A 27,664-nucleotide genomic window follows, 5' to 3' on the forward strand; every position below is an offset into this window, starting at 1 on the left:
GTCCACTGTGAAAAAACACCTCGAGACTCCATCTCGTTGAGCGTCATCTAACTGTAATTGATTGCAAATATACATCCTGTTTGAACGACACTACTCATTTTGTGCATGCTTTTGGTAAGTGTGGTTTGGAAACTTGCAAAAAAAACATGAAGGTGGCAAAATTGCTTCGATGGGAGTCTTTGTATTATACTTTGTATAAGAAATGTGTGCAAGCTCCTCTCCTTGTTGAACTTTGAACAGTGTTAAATAAATTAAATGTTTTATCATCATGAACACATGAATAACAGCCCTACTTGCAACAAAAAACAATATTTACAATAAAAGCACAAGTTATTCATAAAATAAAATAAAAATTAGTAGAAATTTTAAAGGGTTTCAAATTTCTGTTATGAAATATCAATATTAACCGGCTTTTTTTTCCATCACGCTTTCATCCAAATCATATTTATAAAAAATTAAAAAACACAGATGACCTATTCATGAATGTTCATGCACTTTTGCCTCCCTGGATGTTGCCGGGATGTTGTGTGTACAGTATCTGTGTCACTGCCAGGTATGAGAACGAGATAAAATCGCTGTCAGTCGGTAAGCAGGTAGTGCAAAGAACACTCACACACACACAAAACAAGCTATAAATACGAATGTGGTGTAGCAGGTAAAGTTTGGCGGTGTTCTCACCCACTCTTCCTCAGCTGGAAGCAGCGGAGTAAGAAGAGGGGGGGGGTGGGGGGTGGCAGCGGGAAGTTCCTGCCATCCAGCGCTCCGAACCTGTGGGTTTGTGCCGGGCTGAGCACAGGTGGGCGCACCTCCACGTTCATGCGGCGTCGGAGATGCGTTCGGAGGGGGAGCCAGCTCAGGCAGCCTGGGCCGCTCACGCAGGAAACGGCAGAGGAAGCCACAGGGCAGGCAGCAGAGTTTCAACACCATGTGTGTGCACATAAGCAAACACGCAAACGCACACTTCTCAGGGAAACAGTGCCTTAGAAGTCACATCAGACTGTCTGACAACACTGTCCCAATTAGGATGCCCCATAAACAAGGGGAAGTGGTGCCTCTCTTGGGACCAACCTCACCCCCACTTCCATCCCTTTCCCCTCTCCACTAAAACATGCCATGGATTGCAGGATGCCACGGTATATCAAGCGCTCTAAAGTGCCAAAGCCATCTATGATAGCACAAGGTGTCGCTTAGGAAAGTGCACTTCCCCACAGAATATGTGCTTCTTGGAGTGGAGTGGAAAACTTTGCTTTGTGAGTCTGAGTTACTTGCTCTAGCTATAACCCTGCCAATTATCACTGGCTTCTGCGTGAACTTTAAAGCCTGGAGAAAATCTAAAAGTCATTGCTGAAACTTTGAAAGTCTCTTCACATCCTGATAGCAATCACTACGTTAGGTGGTCTAAATGTATTCATATGTATATATCACGTCTGTGGAAGGTGTAGGCGTCCAATCATTGATACGATGCCCTATACCTACCTGTCAATGTATATGTATTTCCATACCTCACACGTCATCAGCGTGTTTCATGCTATGCAGAGTTAGACAGATACAGTCACCAAGCATTCGCAACCAAAACAGCAGACACCTTTTACAGTTCCTCCTGAACCAAAACATCGAGCTTACGCTGCGTTCACGCCATAACTACCGTATTTTGTAAGAGATAGAAACCTGTGATGTTATACTCGGGCGGTTTGTGACTCAAATTTATGCGTTTTAATATCAATGCCGAAATGAATCTGCAGCAGTCAGGTGATACAGGTCAGTTCTTTTTAAGTTGTTTATGTTCATTATTATTGTGATGTAATGTGCTTTGAGACATGTAATTTAACACCGTCTCTCGTGACGCTTTTGTTTGCTCCCGCTGTGGGCGTTCATGTGTTTTGGAGGTGTGGCTTTGGAGACGCTCTGAAGGGAGGGTGGGATCTACGCTTTCAAAAGCTAGCTTACTATTGCTAGCCTCTCCGAAAATCGCCTACCCTACCATTAACATGTAAAGCTTGACATAGCCTATGAAACAATACGTCAGAAATCTCGTCTTTTTTTTTAAAGGAACAGTTTTTTGAACCTGAAGAAAAAATGTATTTAAAAAAAAAATTCTGCATGCGTCTTTTTGTTGAGTATATTTCATGCTTTTATGGCTCATATAGTATGCAACAGGAAAATATGGAGCTCATACTTTAGAAGAAAAAAAGACACCGTTTTTAGAATGATCCTACAAAGGCCTTTTACTTTGTAATCTTTTTAAATCAGAGGTCAGAAGGAATGTAGAAGATCAAGCAAAGTTTTGATTGTGTTGATAATTCAGAGGCATTCGAAATGTGCATATCAAATGTAAGAAATAGATCATTTATAATAATTTACTCACCATCATGTCTTTTATGGAAAACAAAAGATGTTTAGCAGAACATCCAAGCTGCTCTTATACAATGAAAGTGAATGGGGACTGAAGCTGTCGAGCTCCAAAAATCACAAAAAAATCGAATTTTGCATATTTAAATATGCTGTCAAAATTGAGAATAATGTCTTGCATTTATGGCTTGTTCATGACATCGCAGAACTTGACAAGTTAGATTATGGTTCTTTATGTCTTTTGTACTTTCATTGTATGCGAAAGAAAAGCAGGAGCATTTTGCTTAACTTCTTTGGTTTTCCATAGACGAAAGAAAGTTGGATTGGATTCACTGGTGAATGATGGTGAGTATATGATGACGATTTTTATTTTGGGGGATAAAATGACACAGAGCACACATGGAAATTCATACACTCGGCCAGATCCTGTGCGCTCAAAAACGTCTCATCTGTACATTTGATTTGAATTTCATGTTTCTGCTCTGCTCAGGTCCTACCTGTCTCCTTTGGCAAAAGGCTACATCTGTGTGCTTAACGCATTTCTAACGAGCTGCCGTTGTTTTTCTGGAATGCACTGGAGATCAGTCATCGTGCCACAGCGAGTAAGATCACATTTACATGAGTAAACCATGCATCACTCTGACGCGCCAGACACCTTCTTTTGCAGAATGAAGAAACGACTTGTTATAATTCACAAAGAAAGATTAACATACTTCTGCTGATGTCATAAAAGTGTGCCATGTTTGGTTGCTTCTGTGAAGGAGCAATTCAAAGATCAAATTTACCAACAGTTCCATTCAGAAATGTCTGCCAAAGTAAGACTGATTGCACTGTCTCTGAAATATTTTCATGCAAGCAAAAGAGCAGCGTTCATGTATGAACAAGGATAAACAAGGGGAGGGGGGGGGAGGGGGGAGATATGAGATACAGAATGTCCAAACAAAATAATGATACGAAAACTAAAACTCATATGGCCACAGAAAAAAAAGCAAGTCTATCAAATGCATCACCCTACCGTGAACTGAAAACTTTTGTGCAGCCTGATAATATGATATGATGGAGGCCTGAACAGATTTTTTTTCTTCTGTTTTACGGGGCTGGTGAGAGGAAATGCTGTTCAGTCAGTCGGCATGAGTCTATTTAGAATGCTGAGAAAATTCGAGCTCCTCTGTTAAGTCTCCAGTGAAGTAACCAAGAGTAAGAAAATTAAAACAAGACTCTGATCTGTGATCACACTGTAAGTGTGAATTTTAAATTAATCTCAATTTAACAAGCCTCAGCGCAATCGTATGCGAGAATATATAATACAGAGGGGCTAATTGAATATTTTCTCAAGCGTCGATATCCTACTATTTCACTTTTTATTCATTTAAGATTTATAATAGCAGAGATTTAACATATTAAATAAAGGCTCATTTTGTAATAATGATGTTCAAGGTTTTTTTAAGGTAAAAGTTGTAGACCAATCACAAGTAATGGTACTTCCCACAAATAGGGTACAAAATAGTGATTACAACTTAAAAAAAGGTCACTTCTACAACAAATAATAGTTTTTTTTAACCCTGTTGCCAAAAATCATAAACAAAATTCTAAATGAAAATGGAACCTCTTTGAATGCCTGGTTACAGTTTATAGCCAAAAAATATTCTAGTTTTGACTCATATTTCATGGACTGATTAAATCTGACTACCATGGGCCCATCACTGCAACCTGACTAAATTAGCATAAACATACAGTATGTTTTCCCAGTGTTCATAACGTTTACCGAACAAACACCAGGAAAAAAAATGCTGTCCTTATTAAGATTCAAAACTCATACAGTACCAAATATACACAAATGAGGCCAGCGACCTTTAAAACGAGCTATTGATACGCTCAGTTTGAACCGCTGGTACCTGGCTCTCCACACAGTCCAAACTGACACACACCCCCTAATTTGATTGGCATATCCTATTTATTATCATGCAACCAGATCTCAGCCACGGTTTGTTTTCAAGGCGCCCATCAAACACCCGGCCGGACCAGCGTTACAGTGATGTCACCGCGGCAAGTTGAATATACACAAAGTGGTTTGCTGTGTTTAAATAAATGGAGCTGAAATTTCAATTTTGAACCTTCCCTCTTTCCTGTCAGATAATTTGGTTGATCCAAGTGGCAAATGCAGGGCGGCATATGCAACATTCCTCTTAAGTGCCAGTAGGTTAGACGCTGAGGGGAGGCCCAGATCTCTCCCTTTAACGCCACTCAAACAGACTCTGCCTCTCTGCTCCGCTGCCTGGGGATCATTAAAGACATTTACGGCTCTGTAGAAGTCTCCAACTCGCTTTGATTCAAACTGATCTGGGTCTGGAGTTTATCTGTCAGTATATGATAAATGCTGAAATAAAAACAAATCATCGAGCGGCACGAGAAAGAGATGCTCTGGGGTCAGAGATGTCGGCACCATGCTCCCCTCTCACGTTATCGCGTATAATTAAGACGCAAAGTTGCGTTAAGCGAGCTATCATTGACTTATACAGTTAAATGTGCACTTATAGAGACAAATACTCCTTTTTTAAAACCGTACGTACAACACTGCGAGTCTTCAGTCTCATCAGCATGCCCTTAGTGTGTATTTTAATCTGAGCGACTGGAATTATTGCGTGTTACGGCTGTGTATCCTTTAGGAAAAGTGGAGGAACTATACTCGATATCAACAACATTAGCAGGAGAGCTGTTCTCATTGCATTTTAATCAACTTTGCCGGATTGAATTTCAGAAATGTAATTCTGCCCTCCACTGGCACAAAAAAGGTGCACACATAAAGGCAGGCATTTCCTGTCTGAATGATACCAGGTAGATATTGTGTGTGTGTGTGTGTGATACCAGGTAGATATTGTGTGTGTGTGTGTGTGTGTGTGTGTGTGTGTGTGTGTGTGTGTGTGTGTGTGTGTGTGTGTGTGTGTGTGTGTGTGTGTGTGTGTGTGTGTGTGTGTGTGTGTGTGTGTGTGTGTGTGTGTGTGTGTTACATAAACGCATACAGTTTGCCAATTAAAGCATCACTTACATAAAATCACATGAAGTAAATGAATGCATGTTTTTTGTTCACATATTACTGGGTTAAAATGAAGAAACATGATTATAATAGAAAACGCAAATTCTACAGGAAAAACATGATTTCCTTCCACATGTATTTAAACACATTTTGATAATGACCTTTAACCTTTAACAGAAGAAGCATAATAATATAATAAAACTATGCAACAAAAACATACAATAAAGTAACACAATTATACAACAAAAGCATGATTTACACATTTGATAATGACCTGTAATCTCTCTTTTTGAACAACTTTTGCCAAATAAATAATCACTTACCGGTACATAAAATCACATGAAATAAATGAATGCATTTTTTTCTTTAGCAAATGACTGGTTAAAGTGAAAAACATGATAATAATTTAATAAAACAAGCAATATATTTGCCGAAATTAAACAAGAAAAGCACGATTTCCTGCAGTTTGTATTTAAATGGATAATGACCTTTATTCTCTTTATTATTTTTATTTTATTTTATCATTTTTAGTGAACAACTGTCTCACCACATTTTGCCAAATGAAGCATTTCTTACATAAAATCACATTAAATAAATGAATGCATGCATTTTTTTAAAGCAAAGCGAATGCGCAGAAATTATACAAGAAAAGCGTGATATCCTAAAAACACACTTAATGACCTTTAACCTCATTATTATTTGTATTTTTTTGGTGAACAACTGCCTCTCCACATTTTGTTTTAATTCTCTTCTTTTCACTTTCAACATGCGTTATTATCCAACCCTGGTTGATCATGAAACAAAAGCCTGATGCCTCACTGAGAGGTGACACAGTCTCTCCCAGGAGGCATCGGCAGTGCCCATGTCACCCGGGGTGTTGCCAGGAGCGACGGGACCGGTGTTCCGAGAGCAAGTGGGAGGGGGGTGGTGGTTTGGGGAGATCTAGCGCAAACAATCATACCGGCTTCCACCCCCTCTCCTGATGCTCTTTGAGCACCTTCAAATGCCTGCTCCTCCTTGAAGAGCATCGCTGCTCCAGGTGCTAAAAAGCCACATGTTAATCCAGGCCTGTCTGATAGGCAAATGTCTCTATGAGCCAAAGCATAATGATGTCTATAGAGACATATCAACTACAGTAAAGCCTGCAGTGCTACTGGGGAAAAGAAAAAGCTATAGATTAACTAACAGTAACAAAGTCGAAAGCGCAAAGTGACATCACTTAGCTAAAACTTAGGAGTATTATGAAAACAAAACGCATCTCAGATTCATTCTACCAAATGTATAATTTTACTTCTCCTACTGTGAAGGAAGGGGAAAGTGTTTACTGGGATTCCTGGAGAAAGCAGGGGGAAAAAATCATTTGGTGTGTTTGCCAAAAAATCTTTTGGTAATTACATGTAGGGAGCAGCTTGTCTGACCGCCATGCATTTCTAACAAAGACACCTGCATTTCCAGCTGAAAGGGCAAATCATAAAGCATTTGTCATTCTGATTCGAATGCTCCACGGAGGGAGTGTCTCCGTTATAGCCAAGTCCACAAAAAAACAAAAAAAACACTTGACAGTGTTTCTCAAGTCTCTTTGGTAAGCACGTATGTGATACAGAACAGAAGTGTGGCTAAAATCTGAACATGTTTCAAGAGTGTTTTAATGTGTTCCTGAACCCATACTAGGAAGTGCTCATTAATTTGGCCAATACACCCAGCGTCACAGTTCTTGTCATGCTGAGAAAGAAAAGGAGACAAAAAATAGGCCGTTATGAGAGGCCTAATTTACTCTCTGACTGAAAATGGCCTTGCTTTTTGCCATAAAGGGCAGAACACTCGACACAGGTGAAGGTTTTTAACAGCTCTCATCAAAAACACTGCATATCTTGAGCTAATCTAGTATAACTCTGCGCCTCAGTTTAGCTCTCTAACTCACTAATAATGCACATGTGCGAGCACATTATGCACTTTTAAGCATTGGCTACTAAAGGCATGGTGGAAATAACTTGTTTGTGGATAGCCAAAGTGAAAACACTTTCACTTGTTTAATTAATTTTAAAATATGCTAAATTGAATTCTGTTAATTGAGATAAAAAAATAAAAACGACTGTCAACAAAAACAATTGTATTAATCAGAGGCGGTGTTAGGGAGGATATTTTTCAGTAGCAAGACAGCTAGAAGTTCAGCTATTTTAAAAACAGTGTATTATTTAACTAAGGAGCTACTTTCTCCAAGTTGTGATATAGTGTGTTTTCAACGTCTGAGATGAAAGAATAATCAAACAAACTTTCTGTCTCTCTCACACACATTGCGGCAGAAAGTCTGATTCATTCTAGAGAATCGGTTCATCGAAATGTTTCCCTCACCTATAGACCTAGAATTTAACATGGATGACAACGAGTCTGTGAGGAATATACTTACAGTCTTTACAATGGCACACACTGTATACAGGTCATAAATCACGTAATTTTCACAACTTTTAAACAACTTTTGATGGAGTTTTTGTCTACTTTATTTAAATTTTTCATAAAGATGATACATCAGCTGAACGATTATCAGTACAATCCAATAAACGCACTGTATTCTATCCCTCACAGCCTCGTTTTTATGCCTGTCTTTAGATTACCGGCCACCATTCAGCCCTCTGAGCCTAATTTTGTGAATACTAAAAGATTCCTCTGATCCTAGGCCAAAATTTGAAGTCTTTGATCACTAGTTTGACATGTTGGCCGACAACTGATTAATGACCATTGCGATCAAATTTTGACTTCTAGCGAAGTTCTGGCAGTGTCAAAAGTTTTGAGGCGGAGTCATGCAGTGTGGCTTTTCCTACAGCAACCGTCAAATCAAAAACCAATAGAAGTGCAGAGCCTGATGGAATTAGAGAGACAGCAAAAAAACACACGCGTTTCTTAGTTTTTTTCGAGTTTTCTTTTTTAAGTAAAGTCATGATCAAAATTAACACTAGAGATTGATTTGTTTGCTAGCCACCATTTTTATCCCGCATGTAAATGCAGCTCAGAGTAACCGAGAGTGTCACGGATTGATGATGTAAAACTAATTTATAACAACTGAGATCCTACAGTGTGACATGGCTTACAGTGGGGATCACGTTCGTATAGTCTGACAAGCAACAGTCAAAAAGGTATATCCTAAATCAGTCTATGATGGGCTGGAAAGTCAGAATCAATGAGTCAGTTTGTCTTAAATCATTCCCTCTCCTATGTAGCGGAAGTTTAATTCATTCTAGCGAATCTGTTTGTCTTAAATAGTAGCACTGAAAAAGTCCAGTCGGTTCAGTCGCACAGTTCAGATTTTTTACAAAAATGATTCAACTCCTTATAATATATACTGCATTTTTGACTCAGTTATGTAAAATGATGTATTTTATACTGTTGTATTTGTATAATTATTATTAAATCATTGGATTGTTAGTTTTATTCATTTCTATAAATGTATTTTTATGTCTTGCCCCCTTAACTTAAGTGTAGTTAGCTACTTTTTTTGTGCATAGCTACTACTTTTTCTTTCCTACAGAAATCTCCACATTCATGTCACGGCCCACAAAGGCCACGATTTTGCCAGAAAGAGCTTTAAATGTAGCACTACGCTTTTCTTGCAGGGTCAAGATGACAAACATCTACCACAGAAGCAGAAAAAGACGTACTGCAAATCCATGCAAATCGGGAAAGCAGCAAAGAGGGGGAGTTTCTGCCAGCCAAGCACTCTTAGCTTCCCCCTTTAGACCACCATCTTTTGTTTGTTCTGAAGTTACACATATAGAGTTGCTATCAGAAGCCAGGAAGGAGTGAAAAAGGGTGGAAATGAGAGGGGAAAAAAAGAGCTATAAGCATTTCAAGCTATTGCTGAAACAATCCAATTACAATGCCTATCAAACTTAGCTTCACAGGTTAGAGCTTCTAATTGCCTGACAAAAATTGACACTTCAGTCGCAACACTGTAATATAATAGAGGGCCAAATTAAATTTGATCGAGGGGCAGAAAACGACGCTATCATTCAGCCGCGCGGAAAAGAGATCAACTGGCATGATATAATGGATCAAAAATGAAAATTATTCATTAATCGCGTTGGGTTTTCCAATAATGGAAATGACACAGTTCAGACGCTGCCGTAAAAACACTATTAATTAAAGGGATGATAGATCTAACAAGGCATGGAACCGAGAGAAGTCTTCCTCCACTCCTCTCCGAGGTGAAGGATTGTGGGAATGGGCTGACTGACAGGTCACTTCTCAGTGTGTGACAAGTGTAATGTGTGTTTTGTGTGTCAATGGCATGTTGTGGACTTCTGGATTTAATAAACAAAATAAAAATAAAATTTTAAAGAGGCCATATTACAAAGTCTTGATTTTGTTTGTGGACTAGAATACGTTTATATGCTTGCATGTTGAAAAAAACACATTTTAAATTGTTGCAGCACCTCTCTTCCCAGTCTGTCAGTAACTCTCTGTTTAGTTCCGGTCTCTATGAAGCCCCTCCGTCCAAAAAGCACAATGTGCTCTGATTGGTCGGCTGGACCAGTGTGTTGTGATTGGTCAACCGCTTTGAGCGTGTTTCGGAAATGTCACGTCCCTTACCATAACCGCGAATTTCAACACGCTTCTAATCCGACTCAACTCCACCCCCTTTTTTATCTTGCGTATGCCTTGGGCAGGAATTTTTTAAGGAATATTGAGGAATATTGTGATGTGTACATTCCCAGAGGAAAACTCAAGACTAAAATATAGGCGTTTTGGCAATTTAGGGAGTTCAGAAACAGTGCTTAGTGATATAGAGAATAACTCCTTATGATGTGACTCCATGCTTTGTAACTTTGCAGACCTTTTTCATGCTAAAACAGCAACATTAAGTTGAAAATGTAAAAAGGCATAATAGGTCCACTTTAATTATAGAATATAATATTTAACATGTATTTAAGTAAATTGATTTAGTTTAAATATATGCATTTAATATAAAATTTACATCCACATTTTTGGAAAAAGCACTGCCTCTTTTACCTCTTCAGAGAAAACACCCCTGGAGTGTGTGCGTGCGTGCGTGCGTGTGTAAAAAGACGAGAGACCCAATATTCAGCAGCAGATGAGACGTATGCGTGTGTCTGTGAGAAAGAGGCAGATGAAGAGAGGAAGATAAGAGGAAAAGATGACAGCACTCAAAGGCTAAAGGCAGCGCTTTCTCTCATCTCCTGACCACCGGCTGACCCTGAGACTGAGAGCCGAGAGCCGATGGAGTGACCCGGCTCCCCGTGACCCTGCCAAGCTGAGCGCGAGGCTCCCCAGCCGAGCCCACCGGAGCTCCAGCCTCACTGATCTCCAGCCCTGTAATTGGGTCAAAGCTCTGCATTGCCTTATTGATGTGCAAATGCTAACTGTCGAGGCATGTCACTCTCAGCCATATTAGAGAACACCTCGAGGATGACTGCAGGAGATCAAGGACGCCAATGCACCATTTCATATCAAACCCCAAACATAAGAGGGGTGCTGTTCATTAAAATTTAGGCCATCAAGAAATATCCAATTCAAAAGAAATGTCTAATTTGAAGTGGTCCTTAACAGTACATGATCATATCCTAACGTATTTAACAACCAGTTTTGACATTAGTAATGGCAACCTAAAAAAGTATGTTCTCACAGATTATGATAAGAATTAAAATCATGGAATGTATGAACATGTCAGCTAAGCAGGAGGAAGCACATCAGTCAGGAAGTCAAAAGATATCATTTGATATTTTAAATAGAAGGATATCTGATTTGATATTATACATGAAGTTATGAAGGACATAGAGTTTCTCTGAAGCAAAGGAAACTGTCAAAAATGGATGAGGAGAAAATAATAGTACAAAAATAAAAGATAAAATCATATAATGTATAAATTGCTGATTTGCTAGATTAAGATGTTCAAATCCGATCAAAACATTTGCCTGAATGGGCCAAACTAGTGTAAATTTAGTATTACTTACTGTGTGTACGTGTGTGTGTGTGTGTGTGTGTGTGTGTGTGTGTGTGTGTGTGTGTGTGTGTGTGTGTGTGTGTGTGTGTGTGTGTGTGTGTGTGTGTGTGTGTGTGTGTGTGTGTGTGTGTGTGTGTGTGTACTTTAAAAAATAAGTATTATTTAAGTAATTAAGATACCGTAAAAACTTAAACATTTTCAAAATAAATGAGAGCGAGATATAATTAAAAGATATGTATAAATATAAAAAAAATATTACAGATACAAAAATATAAAATTAAAAACAATTTTAAGGGCCTGATAAGACCACAGAGAGACGACATTCAACCGGAATCTATGTAGGTTTGGTGAAAAAAAACAAAAAACAGCAGTAGATAGTCAAGAGACCTTCAAATGGAATTTTTGCAGTGGGTTTAATGTGGCTTTATGGGAAGCATTAAGTTCATTACATTTATTTTATTGCCTTGACATATCTAGTAGACTGTTAATGTGTTCCTCTCGGTTGATCGTACATGTGCAAGCAGCGTTCCGAGGATCAAAACATCAGATCGCTAGGACAGTCATGCTGTGAAAGAATTTAAAAGTACTGGTATCCCAGTCTCATAATTGGGTATCGATGGCCAACGATTCTCTCAATTTCATCGTTTTTCCACTTGGACAATCTGGTGGAACTCTAAGACAACCTAATTATAACCCCCGCTGAGGAGGCCGGCCCTGAGCAAGGTTTCATAACTGTCTCAACTTTCTCATCCTCTGCAAACTTTCACAGGGACATGACACCGATACTAATCACGTCAAGCCAGTCAGACAATGCTGAAGTGAAGAGTTAATCATGCTATGAACATAACTACAATTTATTCAATGCTACTCTTTCTCCAAATCAATCTTGATGCCTTATTCAGAAGTAGGAAGAGAGGTTTTCAGCACTGTGCACAGGCTTTCACTTGCTGTTTAAAATGGTCGCTTTTCATGCTACAAAGCTACTCTTTTTAAAAAGTAGTTCGCAAAACTACAAGCTACTAACAATAAGTCACTAACTACATTTACTACATAAAAAGATAAATAAATACAAAAACGTAGTTAACTACTTTTAAGCTCGGTGAAGATCCCCTGTGGTGAAAATCAAGTTTTTATTATTGTTTATATGTCTATATGTGGTGATTTTAATATGCTTTAAGACAAACCATGTACAAATGTATAAGTCAACACTATTGCAGAGTATGTTCTCCTTAAAACTGCGGTTTACCAAAGGCACATGCGGTTTGTAAACCGCCCCTGTTCCCTACATCACAAACATGTTGTAACTAATCCTGTCAGCGTGCAGGGCGGGCTAGCATATCATTAATATCCCGGTATTATATGAAAAATCGGATACATTTAACAATATAGCGGGTGAATTATGTATATGATGTATATTGCGATGTTATGATGAACTACTATATGCCTTTCTCCACTGACTTGTTCAAAGCATTTCTAACAGGGTGGGAAATTAGCACCCGCCACCCGCCAAGGGCGGGTACTTTTTCAAAGTGGCGGGTCACTTTGCCGTGTATACCAGCCACAGTGGCGGGTGGATTATAATAATGCTGCGTTCGCACCAAAAGCGAATACAGTTTGCAAAAATTCGCATCCACCGAGGGACCAGGACAGGACCACCAGACGCGCATAAACGCGTCTTTACATTGACTTAACATTGAATGTATTAAGTAGTAACCAATAAACACATGCTGCGAGTGATTTCATCATTGTACGGATTGGACAGCCTTTGTCAAAGAATGCGGTTGCTAAGTAACAATAATACACTTTTGTCGAGTAACTCTTTTGATTGGTTTTCAGCGCTGTGTCACGGCGCTGAAGAGACCGTTATACTGTATAACTTCTAGACATAAACTGAGAATAAAAATAAAATAAAAAGTGTATATATATATAGCTGAGCTGAGCCGGTGAAAGGGAAATCATTTTTAACCATGCGCGCGCGCTCTCTACACTGCTGAAGCGCGGATGATCTGAAAACACAGACAAGCTGGAGTGCAGCGATCTTTATTTGAGATTTTCTACTTAAATTAAAGTGTCATTCAGTCGGTCTGTGTTCTGTCACGAGCCGCTTGCGCTGTTTGTGCGACTAAATCTGCGATCAAAATGCAGGCTGATATCCAGCAGTGTTTTAATGTTGATCATATATGAGCAAGAATGCAATGTTTCCCGAATATCCACACGATTTCAAATGTGACATTGATTTTATACAACAGTAAAAAAAAAGGGTAACATTTAAGTGATGTACTGCATTTAAAACAGTAGTCAGGCTTATTGCTCTATTTTGCAACGAAATCTGTGGCTTTGAACGAATCGTGAGATTCAATGAATGAATGACTCGATGACCGCCACCTACTGGCTATTTTAATATAATATTTTTATTAATATTAAAAACGTTTTTTAACATTGCATATTTATTGAACATTGTTTTATTTAAAGCATTATTTATTTTTAAAAGGTATTATAAAGGTTAAAAAGTAAATGAAAAAATGTATTAAAGGGGGCGAATATTGTCCCTTAATGGAAAAGGTGTGACTGCAGTCTAAGTGGAAGAGAGGAACTTAGGAAAAGGGATATGTAGAATTGCACAAGTGCTACTGCTAAAGAGTGCAATGTAAATAATTTATCATCATAAGCTTAATTGAATGGCCTAGAGAGAATAATTATGACATTTTCTGTCTAAAGACTACATATAAAATAGCTACCTAAAGTAACTGCAGTTTACTAAAAGTAATGACTAAAAGTTTGCATTCATAAGCATTTTCGTCTGAAGATGAAGACTAAGACTGAATCAAAAATGGTTGCCAAAATGAACACTGGCCTACACACACACCAATCGCACTACAACGCTGTTGCGTATGTATTAAATATGACTGATCATTTAAATAAAATGTTTTATTTAATTCAAGTAGCCTACATAGTAGCCTACATCATTATTTTCCAGGGTTTAAAATGTATACAGATTTGACATTTTCCCCTCATACTTATGTTGGAATGGGTACGAAGTTGGCATTGAATTTCATTTGAAATGGTATTAAAAAGGTCTTAAAAAGCCTTGAATTTAAGCTGGAGGATCCTGGGGGTACCCTGAAATAAATAAAAAACGTATTGAAGCAATTTCTTTCTTGCAATTTGAATTCCGGAAAAAGTGGCTGGTAAAAAATATAAGTGGCTGGTAAAATTGGGCATCCACCAGCCACTGTGGCTGCTGGACAAAAAAGTTAATTTCCCACCCTGATTTCTAAGGATGCTGATTTTTAGGAGGCAGCTAGGTCTGACTCAATGGTGAACGGGAACATGGTTTGTGTAACATTAGCAACACATTATTAGCTGTTTAATAACAGTCAAGCCAAGGCTAATCATATTAATTACCACTGGCCTATGCGTCCGAAGAGGAGAGCGATATAAAAGGCATTACCATTATTATACATTAACTTGTAGACAAGTCTGTATAATTCACTCTTCCTCTTCTTCTTCTGAATCAGTTTCAAACATGTATGGCTGAGTTAAACCAGTCTTTCCATCGTGTAGCATTTACTAAAGTAAAGATGACAGAGTGGATCAGGTATTGTGAGCTGGTGTGAGTGAGTGGAGCATATGGTCCCGTGTATACTAAATGAAGCAAGGTTGTACATTCAAGTTACATTCAAGCTATTTCAAGGCATTATTTTATATAATAATATTTAAATATGTCATTTTGGTGATCAAAGTTGAGGATAAGGATAACAATTTAATTATTTTTTTTTAAATAAAACTGCATGCGGAAGAACATTGTTTTGGTTGTGCTTCGGCATCTGCGTGACTGTGCAGATTAATATGGTTCTTTCTCATAACTAAAAAAAGAGAGTGAGATTATCCTACTTCTCAATAAACATTACTATAGGCTTAAAAGATATAACCAGTTTAGATGGAAAGGATCTCAAGCTGACTAGCTGAAGTCGTTACTGTTGCTTTACCCATTAATAGACAGTATTTCCTTGAAAATAAATTCCAGCAAAGCGCTAAAACAACCCATAATGATAACCCTTTACAATAGATAATGCTTTGCAATGAACTCTATTAGAGAGCAACATATGGCATTTTATCAGTTTAATAAAATACCTTACTCGCCTGGTACTTTACCAGTAATATAAACGCCAATTCCGCTATATCTGCTTTTACAACATTTCAAATCCAGTTCTCGCCATCTCCGAAAAGCCAAGCTAATGATGATTCTCATTTTATTACAAGGTCTGTCGCATTCTCTTTTTGCCAGCAGACTCTCCTCTGTTCAGTGTTTAAAACATACATAAACGGGTGATTCCCCAGAGGTTCCAGATTTAGTGCTCCATGTCAACCTTTCTCACTTGTGTGACAACTAACCTATGCCACATTCACACCATACATGGAGAAACTTTTCTCTATTTATAGATATGAAGAGAGGAGACACGCACATGCGAGTGACGAATGTAGCCAATGCAATTTACCACGAAAATCATTGTGTTATGACTAAAATATGAATCCATAATAGGCTTGCCAGGGTAAGACTAAAATTACGTATTGGAAGAAGGATCTATATTATAATTAATAATATTTTGTTCATTTTAAACAAAAAAAAAAGTTATATTGTGTAGGCTACCTTTAAAATATATAACTATCCAGTGATATTTAAAATTGAATCACAAGAAAATGACATTATCTATTAATCACATTAATAGACGGTATTAACCTTAAAGGGGACATATCATAAGAACCGGTCTTTTTCTGTGTTTAAGTGCTACAGTATATAATCGGTGCGTCTACTAACCCAGAAAACATGAAGAGTGACAACCCAGTAACTTTGTTTTGGTAAGCCTTTCTCTGAAAGCATGTTGAAAAATAAACTGATCCGATTTCGCTCCCCGTCTGACGTAGTAAGGGGATCTTACTATAATCTGCACATTTCACGGGGCTGCCATTTGGTTTTCGCAAGCCACAGCAGTGTAACCAGATCTAACACAATGGCAAAAGTTCTAGCAAAGCATGCAAGCTAAAGTTAGCAACTGCTAACTGTTTTGCCCTTGGCTGCACAGACAAGCACAGAACAATATTTGACCTAAAAAATGTCACAGCTCTGTCTCATATAAGTCTCAATGAGACTTTCTGGTAAAATAAAGGTAAAATAAAAATAAATATCTCTGGGAACTGTGTCAACTTGTGTAAAAGTTGAACATGTTGGTACATGCAAGTCGAAGAGATGAAACAATGCAAGTTAACTCCACAACAACTAAAAGTATCCACTAACCTTTCAAAAACGTCCAGGTGCAGTCTAATCTGTAAGGCTGCTCTCCACTAGGCCTACTGGTTATTTTTGAGATTTTGGATGACTGAATTTCGCGTGTTTTGTTATTTCCGAGTATCCGAAGCTCGTGTAAACTGTAAAGGATCAGCCGTCTTCTGAACTAAGGCGAAGAGCAGGAGCTCATTTGCATTTAAAGGGACACACACAAAAACTGCACATTTTTGCTCACGCCCAAAAAGGGGCAAATTTGGCAAGCTATGATAAACTATCTGGGGGTATTTTGAGCTGAAATTTCACAGACATTTTGGGGACACCATAGATATTACATCTTGTGAAAAGAGGCATAATGTCACCTTTACTGATTTACAGGAATTTATAGAAATTACAATAAATAAAATATTTAAAAGTTACAAAAATGCATCACAAACAGCAATAAACAGCATTTTAAAAAGCAGACCTAACATGCCATGAATCTTTTTTTCTTTTTTTAAGAATTGAACAACCCGATTCACTCGAGTGAATTTGAATTTCCAATGCTACATAGCCCATGTAAGAGAGAGTGCAGTTGCCTTGCTTTGCTGTAATGCACAAACAATGTGTTGTGAAATGTGTCATGTTTGTCAAGCTAAACTGATCCTTGTTGGAAAAAAATTACACCAATATTTATTTATTATTTTTCGCTGCATTCGGGGAAAGACGTCAATAAAACAAAACAATATGTCATGTATTGGCAACACATTTACCTCAGAGAAGCCATTCAATGACCATAAACCTTGATAGTTTGCTCGAAAATTGATTTGATTAATATACACTATATAACTATGAGCACTTCGCACTTCCTTTATGCAGGATTTCCGGACCATCATTAAGAGCAAAGCCTACTGTATCTCTGAAAACTGTAAAAAGCATATACATTTTCAAAGACATCCATTTAGCGCATATTCATCAAAACAACTGGAAAAACAGTGCTGTTTGTTCTCTCTGCATGTCTGTTTTTAGTGACTGAGAAATCGCTTCAGATGATTCAATGGGATAAAGAACGCATGCAAATCGATTTAAGACCGTTTTTGCAAACATGTTTGGCCAATTCGCTGAAACAAAGAATCGACTCAAAAGAATAATTAATTCACCAATGATTGTAATTGCTGGTTCAGTCGACAGAATTACGGGACATAATAACTGCTGAAAAAGACAAGCTTTGTCTTTTTGTCCAATTTCTAAAAAAAAAAAAAAAAATCTTCAAATCAAAGTTTGTAGTGTTGTGATTCACGGCTTATAACTCTTTATTGAAGACTATTTTCAAATCCCTATGGAAAAAATTAATGGAAAAAAAAAACCTTCCAGAACCAGTGTCACTGAAAAAGGCACTGTTGCAACTCTACATGGCGGAATAAGTCACGCCTTCAAAATAAAAGAGCCAATCGGCTATTGGTAAAGTCACTGCGTCACTGCAGCTGCACTGTAAAAAATTACCGTGAAATTTACGGAAAAACTATGTAAAATCCATACAGAAAAGTATTGTAAACCCAAAAACATATATATATATTTTTTTTTTAATCACACAGCATGCCGTTAGAAGCAACAAACAACACAGCAACATTCGTCACAATTCTGCACTGATGGGAGTCACTTCAAAGATTTTGCACACCCAAAGTCCAAGACAGTTGTGAAAGGTATTGAGTAGAAGGACAGTGATGTGTCAGAGCTCAAAGTATTACAGAGAGTTATATATACAAGCAAAACACAAGGGCTCATATCATAAAAAAAACTGCTCTCTTTTTTCACATCCTTGTCTTTGTTTTTAATATTGTCAGAGCATAAATTAGCTGGCTTCCGCAGCAGATCACACAATAAATAAACGTGTAATCGCTTACTTTAATGTCTTCCATGTTTACTTCTATATGACAGTGTGCTGCGTTGACATCTTTTTATCATTCTTTTCGCATGCAGGTCAGTTCAGGACCATGATCTGTTCACATCTGATACAATCTGATATTGGCCACATTTTAAACCACAACATGAACAGCTATACAAAATAATTGGATCTGAGCAATAAATCGGAATTGAGCACTAAGGCTCGCAGTGTGAACATAGCCATAGAAACAACATTTGTGAGACAGTGATTTCAAATATGAATTTTTTTCGTAAGCTTAACCAACAGCTTTGGAGAATTTGATGTTTCCCCATTCAAAGATATGGGAGCTGTACTTGCATTACTGAAATAACTGCCCGAGAGGCGTTCCAAAGATGGCCGCCGAGTGAAACAACTTGCCTCAAAGGGACTTTGTGACAAGCCGTGACGTTACTTGGACCTGTTCACATCCTCGGGAAAAATAAATCTGGATTGGTCACGTGGTACAAAATTCAGAGTCTTACACGCCGTGAACGCACCTTAATACCAAAATAACACTGCCTTCTAGTAGATATCGTAACTAAACAATATGCCAGAGAAAAGGATGACCATTCTGATAAAGTAAAGTAAAAGCAACATATATTGCTATTATTTTAGTATATAGAAGATATTTTAGCAGTGCCTTTTTTGTTTTGGAGAGATCCTTTGAAGTAGCTCAGGGTAGTTGCAAATGAAGGGCTAGAAAAGCACTTTCTTGTGGTCCCATCATCCAATTAGTGTTGTCATGATGTCATTCTCCTTCATTAAAGTCGTCCTGATTGAGTCAAGAAAAAACAATACTTCATGCACATTTTCTAACTTCAACTTACACTCCTAATCTGAATAGTGATCAGTGACCCTGGAGCTGCCGGCATCGCCCCTGCCCGTCGCAATGAGGGATATTTCAGTCCAGAGAACAGGTGGACACCAGCCAGGGGAGACAGTTCAGCCGGCTTGCCCACTAACAGGGGTCAGGGTGGGCCACACGTCACATAAATCAATCTGACGTGTTCACCCAGGCCTGCACTGGCACAGGCCAACCCGCGGCCCGAGCCCCATGCCCACTGAGCTACTGGCTGCGGCGCTATTTTGATGCATGGTTCAGGGGTGCATTTGGAACGGGTCAGCTGACTTTGATCCAGGGCCTGGCTGGAGAGACTTCAGGTGCCTTCTGGTTCCACAGATATCACGCCAATGGTATGAGCTCGACTGCAGGGGAATCGGGCTCTCTGAAAGAGATCCTGGTGGGCAGCAGAATGAATGTGCAATGGCATGTGCAATTCAGGACGTCAGTCACTGCAGTTTCCTCATGCCATGAAGTACTTCAGATATCAGATTTTTCTTTCTTTATGACATTTCTGCATTAATATTTCTCTAATTAAAAAAGGGGAAATGATTTCCAGTTTGCTACTTGAGTAAAAAACAATGGAGAGACTGGGAGTTGGTTGTCACAAAGGTACACAGGCAGGATGAAAATTATATTCAATTTATGGTTACACTTTACAAGTAGCCTAGGTCTCATTTTAACATTAATTAATGCATTACCTTACATAAAATAATGAGTTAATATTTTTTTTACAGTAATTATTAACCTTTGTTAACATTACTGTAGTTAATAAACATGTGATGTTAGTTTACAGTGCATTTACCAGTTAACACAAACCATTTTATTTTAACAATAGCCTATTAGTAAAGGGTTAATTCTCTGTATTAACTAGTTGCTTATTAACAAACATATTATTAGGACATTGGCTGTTTATTAGTACTTATAAAGCACATATTAATACCTTATTCTGCATGACCATATTCTACACACCTTAATTCTACCCAATACCCAAACTAAACAACTACCCTACTAACTATTGATAAGCAGTAAATAGGACTTTGAGGCAAAAGTCATAATTGTTATAGTTAATAGTGAGAATTAGACCCTAATCTAAAGTGTGATCAGATTAATAAATGCTGTAGAAGTATTGTTCATTGTCAGTTCATGTTAACTAATTTAACTAACGTTAACAAATGAAACCTTGTTGTAAAGTGTTGTTACCCAACACCTTATAACAAGGTTTCATTTGTTAACCAAGCCATGTAATATATATTACATGGATTGGTTAAATTCTAATGTAGAATGTGGCCTGCTATTTCTTGATAACAGACCCCTGCTAAGTATAACACACTGTTGCCATGAAAAACAGAGCGTTACCATGGACACAGTGTTTTTTAACGGAAGCAATACAATCGTTTTTAAGTCAATAAACTCCTTTTTAAATCAATATTTTGCCTGAAATTATTGATTTATTTGGTAGGCAGCCATGTAATAAGCGGGATAATGTATAGCAAGGCGGTTGTTACAGCGAATACAACCCCTTCAGGCTGAATCAAGATGATCAGCCTGTCGGGGTTGTATTCGCTATAACAACCGCCTCGCTATACAATATCCCTTACATATATAGTTACGATTAAGTCCACTGGAGGCAAGCTGGTTGAGAACCCAAACGCAACTTTAATTAACAAAACATTGACGTGATCAAACATAAAACTAAGGCTGAAACTGGAAACAAGAACATCGACAAGAAACATTCAATACTAGACCAAGCTGCAGACTTAAACACACAGACTAATTACAAGAAAATGAACACCTGTGAACAATGATCAGATGATTTACCAATGACAACATGAGTCATGACTCAACAGACAAGAGAACACATGGCAGGATCACATGACTAGAACAGGGGATCACATGACAGACAACAACAAGGACCAAAACCCACAATGTGATATATATATATATATATGTATGTATGAAGATGATAATTTTTATTAAGCTTGTATGTTTATGTTCAGTTATTACTTTAACACTTTTACACTTTGATGGCAATGAAAATTACCTATTAATTGTCATTATAGTGAAATTACTGAACTTAAATATACAAGCTTGATAAAAATGCTCATTTTAGAAGAAAATTTCAGATTGCACTTAGAGGGTTTTGCATCTGAAGTTTTCATATATATATATATATATCATTTTTTTTGGGATAAAAAATTGAACAACAAAATGTACTCTTAAATGATTTCCAATCAGCTATGACATCTAAAATGGGGATTAAATGTTTTCTAGATGTTGCTTTTTTGTTTAAATTTTGTTTCTGAGTTTTAAGTGTGAATGTGATTCTAACCATCTCAGACAGTCACAAAATCTGTTCAATGCCGTTACAAGACAATAACAGAATAATAATAATAATAAAAAAACTATCTCCAAAGGAAAAATAAAACAAATGAGAGAAATTGAAGTCTGCATGTCAAGATAATGTCAAATTTGGTCAAAATTCTTATGGGCTTTCAACTTTTCTCTTTGGTTATGTTATTCGTGTTTGCATTGAAGTTTTTCATATTTTCTTTCAAATAATTCATTAATGGCTTGCTAATCTCAAGAGTGGATGAAAGGACTAAATTCCAACTAAATGATTTATACAAGTGCTTCTGAAACTCACCCTTATTAAATTAACAACTCCTGCCAATAAACCGTGGGTATCTGCCGTTTAAAAAGTTGAGGAGACACCTGAGAATTCTGCAAGAAATAGGAATAATTCCTCAAAAAGAAAATTGGCTGGCTGAACTTGGAGGATTAAAAGTAATTGTAATTTCCCAAACATTCGTTTTGCAAGTGCTGTTGTCTGTAAAAAGATGATAAAATACTCAATGCCCCCTGTCTCTTAAATTCAACAATAGTCAATCAGACCAGCCATTTTACTCAACCACAGAAGAAGCTCCATATCAGAAATTAACTTATAGTTCTCAGAGTTCCCTTGTCAAGCATATGCACAAGGGCACTTTGAGTTTGCTCTCCACCAACTGTTACCCGTTTGATTTTCATCAGCATATTTGATGGTGAATATCTTAATGTTTGCTCTAGGTCGTGGACAGCACAAAAAACATTGATAATTTGTTATAAATTGTTGATTATGCATAATGTTTTCAGAAGGATTTTTGGCACAGATAAAAACAAACAGCTTGTATGCATGACACCTTGGCATACTGGATTCCGAGGGCACACGGTAGCTAGCTTAACCTAATATGCATAATGCGAGTGAAAGGAATTTCACATCAAGGCTTACAAAGTCTTCATAATATATTCAAAGGTAAGGTCAACACATATTCAGTGATGTAAGCAACTTACAGTACACTTATTACCATGTTGGGGGTAACGCATTACAAACAACGTAAGTTACATAATCAGATTACTTTTTGAAGTAACTAGTATACTAACACATTACTTTTTGAATTTACAACAAAGTTACTTTGTTTTCCCATTTACATCTCTCTTGTCCCGATGTTGAGAGAAATTAGGAGTAAAGTGCAGAGGCGTTGTGGGTAAACTTTAAGGTTATTACCCAAACCTAATTAAATGTTAAATTGCACAAATATACTTTATGTATTTAATCCCACTTTATTAGCCAATGTCTTTGCTGCTGACCTTCAATTATCCAATTCAACCATACAAATCAGCAAAAATGACTTCACATTTGTGATTATTTATTTTTTATATTGCTGAAGTAAGAGCGTTTATCTTTCTTCTCCTGCATCCTAGTCTTCTGCAATCCAGAATGGCAGCACAGCTGAAAGGTTTGTTTGAGCTCCGTCCTCTACTGTACATTTGCATTTCCTTCAGCCTGAGGCTTAATCATTTCATTTTTGGTGTGAAAGGGACGTTACATTTTACATTTGTTAAAAAACAAACAAGCAAGCCCAGCCCAGATGAGAAAATGTAACCAAAGAAACGTAACTGTCACGTTTTGTAGTTTAAACAACATGAACGAACTAGGAATGCTAACAGTCTTTAATAATAAACAATGAGTACACAGGAACATGAATCTAAATGTAGAAAATAAAGAACTAAACTGAACAGAGAGTATATATGCAGGGGATAATCGGGAACTAAATAAGATACAGCTGATGATAATCACAAAAACAGGGACATAATCAGATTCCAAGGAAACAGGCTACGTTTACAAGTGGCCGGCTATTTTCATAAACGGACATTTCACCCCTCTCCGTTTTCAAAAATAACATTGTGCACACCTGTCAGTTTTCAGAAAAGTGTACGTTTAGACGAACCCGTGTATATGCCGTCAAGAGCATGCCAAACCTGTAGGTGGCAGTGTAACGAGAAGCTCAAGCCCCCGTTAGCCAATCAGAATCCCGAAAATAGTCACATACTGTGACGTCAGATGCCTAAAACTCAGTTTTTCTCAGTTTACATGCAAACGTGCAAATTAAGTTTTCCAAAATCTCCACTCTGGCCGGAGTTTTTAAAAATAATTGTTTTCAGAGGCAAATTCTCCATTTGCGTGTAAGCGAAGGGCACAAATGAAGGGAAATGTCTCCGGTTTTTAAAATAACCATGTACGTGTAAACGGGGCCAGAATCTAAACAGAGCAGGGAAACAGGAACTAATGAAAACAGAACAGAATATCAAAATAAGAGTTCGTAACAGCAACACTTTCCAAAAAAAAAGTAAATAAGAAAAACTATTTTAGTTACTTTTTTTATTATTGTGACTATTACAACTAGTCATAACTATTGTTATGCATTACTTTTAAAAGTAACTTTCCCCAATACTGCTTATTACGGTGACAACCCACCCGGATCAAAATGAGGTTTGGTGCCTTGCTCAAAGTCATAGTGGCCATAACCAGGAGTAATTAACTTTAAAAGTAGCAACCTTACAAAGTAAAAACTGCTGTACTATTGAAAAAACGACCCTCTTCAATAGTATGACATAGTGGCTCAGGAGTAACAAGCTACTGTTTCAAACAAACAGTGATGTAGCATTACAAAACACTGTTGCAAGGCTAAATTCTCTCTCTGTTTCTATCTCATATTTTGCAGTGAAAAGTCCAAATCGTCATTGAGCATTAGCCACTATGCCACAATATCCAACCACACTCACCTGGATGAAAACCAAAAGATCAAGAAAAACCTCAAACACAGCTTCAAGCACAGGTATTTGAAAACTGATCAGTGCTGGCTACTTTAAAATACCAACTAAGCGCGTCGCTCTTTAACAACACACTGCCCCATTAAGACAAAAAGCAAAGATTCACAGATGCTAAACAAACCGAATGCATTTTCCAAAGTGCATCCCCCCCCCCCCCCCCCCCTCCCTACCAAATATGCATGTTTAACCTGCCACCACTATGAGATTTCAATATGTATGCACACTTCTGCCAATTTAAATCCCGTGTCGCTTTCCTAGCTTTGGGATGTGAGAAGCGAGATTTTCCTGGGGGCATTCAATTCCATCCCACTGACCTTACTCTGGCCTCTGAGCGAGAGGCCTCATGCCATTAGCGCGAGGGAAAGGCTTTTAAAGGAAATCTAATCTCGTCTGCATCTGATCTGTCCACTTCAGAGTGGAGGAACCTGTCCTGGGTATTACAGCAAACATCCTCTGCCACTGTATCCCTTTCTTCAGCGTTCAATATTCCCCCTCCACTGTAGGACCCATTTTTGTAACAAACTCCCTGCAACAGGTCTGACCAGCGGCTGTAATTTCACTCAGAGCGCTTGCCCTCCGAACCCAATGTACAGCAGCACTCGACTGTATCCACACGCTCACCCGAGCTCAACACAGGCGCCAGTTGTTTAGGAACGCGTGTCTGCTTTGTTCCCGGTTTTCTCTTTTTATTTTGGTTAATTGTGGGTAAAGCGTCTCGCTGACAGGTTGCGGTGAGGTGTGTCACCTGAGATCATCCCACATTCATTTGGCTTAATACCTGCACAGGCTCAAAACATAAACCACAAATCTCTCTTAAATTGCAGGTGATAATAGAGCGTTTAATCCCAGATTTTAACATGTTTGGTGGGCTTTATGAATTTAGCAGATTTTATCAGGTCATATCCCTTCTGATTTGACCAGGTATAGTAACTGGAACAGAAGTTTCCAAAAGCAACCCGGATTCAACAATGAGTTCATATACAATATTCCAGGGATGCACCGATATGAACATTTTGGTCGATACCGATAATTCTTTATATTTGAAACCCAATAACCGATATATTGGCCGATAAATTTAAATCCATATTTTTATATCATTTTTGAAAGACTGATTACAAAAACAAAAGTCTCACCATTAAAAGCCATGTCCCAAGCACACAATTATAATGTTCTCATTATAATTTGATATGACAGACTTGTAATGTGTAGCCTACTGTAGTTTCTTTTTTGAAGTAATTCCAATCATATTTCAAGCAATTCAAAACCATCATATTGAACAGTGCACATCTGAAGTGTCTCAGTTGAAGGAAATTATACATTATTTATCGGCTTTAAAGGGCACCTATTATGGAATTTTGAAATTTACCTTTCATGTAGTGTGTAACATAGATCTAAGTGAACAAAAACATCCTGCAAAGTTTAAAATATGAAAGTGCACCGTATATAAAGTTATTGTCTTTCAAAAGTGAGAGTCGACTCTGAGTCATTTTTATGAATCGTTAGAAGACCGAAGCTTTTTCTCTGACTAGATGACGTCAACTTGTCAAGTTATTTGAATACGACACGCCCACTTATTGCGCTCCAAGGCCAGCAGGGAAAATATCATGGCGACGAGACGCTGTGTTCTGAAGTGCAGCTCAAAAGCAAACTTTTTTCATCTGCCCAAGGAGGAGCATTTGAAGACTAAGTGGCTACATTTCACTATACCACAGAAATATAGTCCGAGCCTTGTGCTTTGTTCGCGTCATTTTGAAGAGATTGCTTTTTAAATATGCAATCAAACTTGGATTCGCGAGCCGGCTGATATTGAAGGAAGGTTCAGTTCCAAGTGTATTTGCATCAGCTTCCTCCTCCGTATCACAACCTGTAAGTGTTATTAATAATTTTTGCTTTTATATTTTATGTAGCATGCTTAATAATTATTTTGTTTGTTGTGTAAGCACCGTTTAGCTTCTAGGTCTTCAATGACAATTGTATTGAGATATGTGAAGTGTTTGTCGTTGTTTTCGGAGTTGTCTAAAGAATAGAATAATACCTCGTAGTAACGTAACTGCATTTTTTTTTTTTTGTAAAAACGTTATGTTTATGCATCCATCGGGCTAACGCAAACAAAGACTGATTGTGCTTTTACAATATGAACTCTGGGCTATGCTCGCTAACATAACATTAAATTCTTTATCTTATTTTTCGTTTTTTACTACAAACTATAAAGCAGTGGACTATAATCATTATTATAATACAATTTAATTGATAAAAGCATCATTGCACTCCGTGTTAAAAATAAGTATTATCTCTGTAAACACTGCTGGGTCATCTGACCAATCAACGCAGATTAGCGTCGCGCAAAGGAGGGGTTTGAAAAACGAGTCGTTGAACGATTCATTTGGGAGTCGGTGAGCAAATCAGGTAAAAATAAATGCATATTATACGAAAACAAAAGTGTTTTTTGTCATTGCATGCATGTAAAACTGTTGTTGGGGACTCCCACAACAACATTAGGAACATTTTAAATGTCATAATAGGTGCCCTTTAATATATCGGCCAAATTTTCTTATTGGGCCGATAACGATAACCTAAAAAAAATGATCATATATCGGCCAATACCGATATGGTGGCCGATATATTGTGCATCCAATATTCTACTCACATGACCTTTTCCAAAGGAATAATACATACACAAAACACATATGCATAGTATTAATATCGGGAGAGAAATATTACAAGTCACAGTATGAAGGGTGTAAAATAATGTAACTGTTGGAATGTGCAAGTCCACAATCCATTTATTATTATACGGGTCATTCCAGTACTTGTTTTTTATTTATTTAAGAAAGCATTTCTATAAAACAAAGCAAAGCAAAACCAAACAAATCAAAGAAGAAAAAAAGAAAAGAAAAGAAAAAAAAACTTTTGTTGTAATTTAAGGAAGTATTTCTATAAAAAATAAACATTCAGAAATATGTTCTGGTTAAGTTCAGGCACTTAAACATTATTCATAATAACTTTAATATTTACAGATATACTGTATGGAATTGAACACAGAAAATACTAATATCTTTTGACTGAATTTGAACTCTTCTTGCATAAATATCATATCGTCTTCTGGATGCAGTGTTTTAAAGTGAGAAAGACCAACTAATGCC

The 27,664-nt window shown here is 37.6% G+C and overlaps 1 long non-coding RNA gene across 2 annotated transcripts in view; it reads right to left on the reverse strand.

Moving 5' to 3' along the window:
* Nucleotides 1-27,664, reverse strand: part of LOC307009643 — a 78,310-nt gene that overhangs the window by 37,385 nt on the left and 13,261 nt on the right. The window contains exon 1 of one of the 2 annotated variants that reach the window (XR_013800090.1): nt 16,636-16,761. The exons of the other annotated variant lie outside the window; for it this stretch is intronic. This is a non-coding gene — a long non-coding RNA (uncharacterized lncRNA). Of the gene's footprint in view, nt 1-16,635; nt 16,762-27,664 lie in introns of those variants that run through there. 2 annotated transcript variants of the gene reach the window in all.

The sequence above is a fragment of the Phoxinus phoxinus genome (genome assembly GCF_949152265.1).
Source record: "Phoxinus phoxinus genome assembly, chromosome: 13".
NCBI lineage: Eukaryota > Metazoa > Chordata > Actinopteri > Cypriniformes > Leuciscidae > Phoxinus > Phoxinus phoxinus.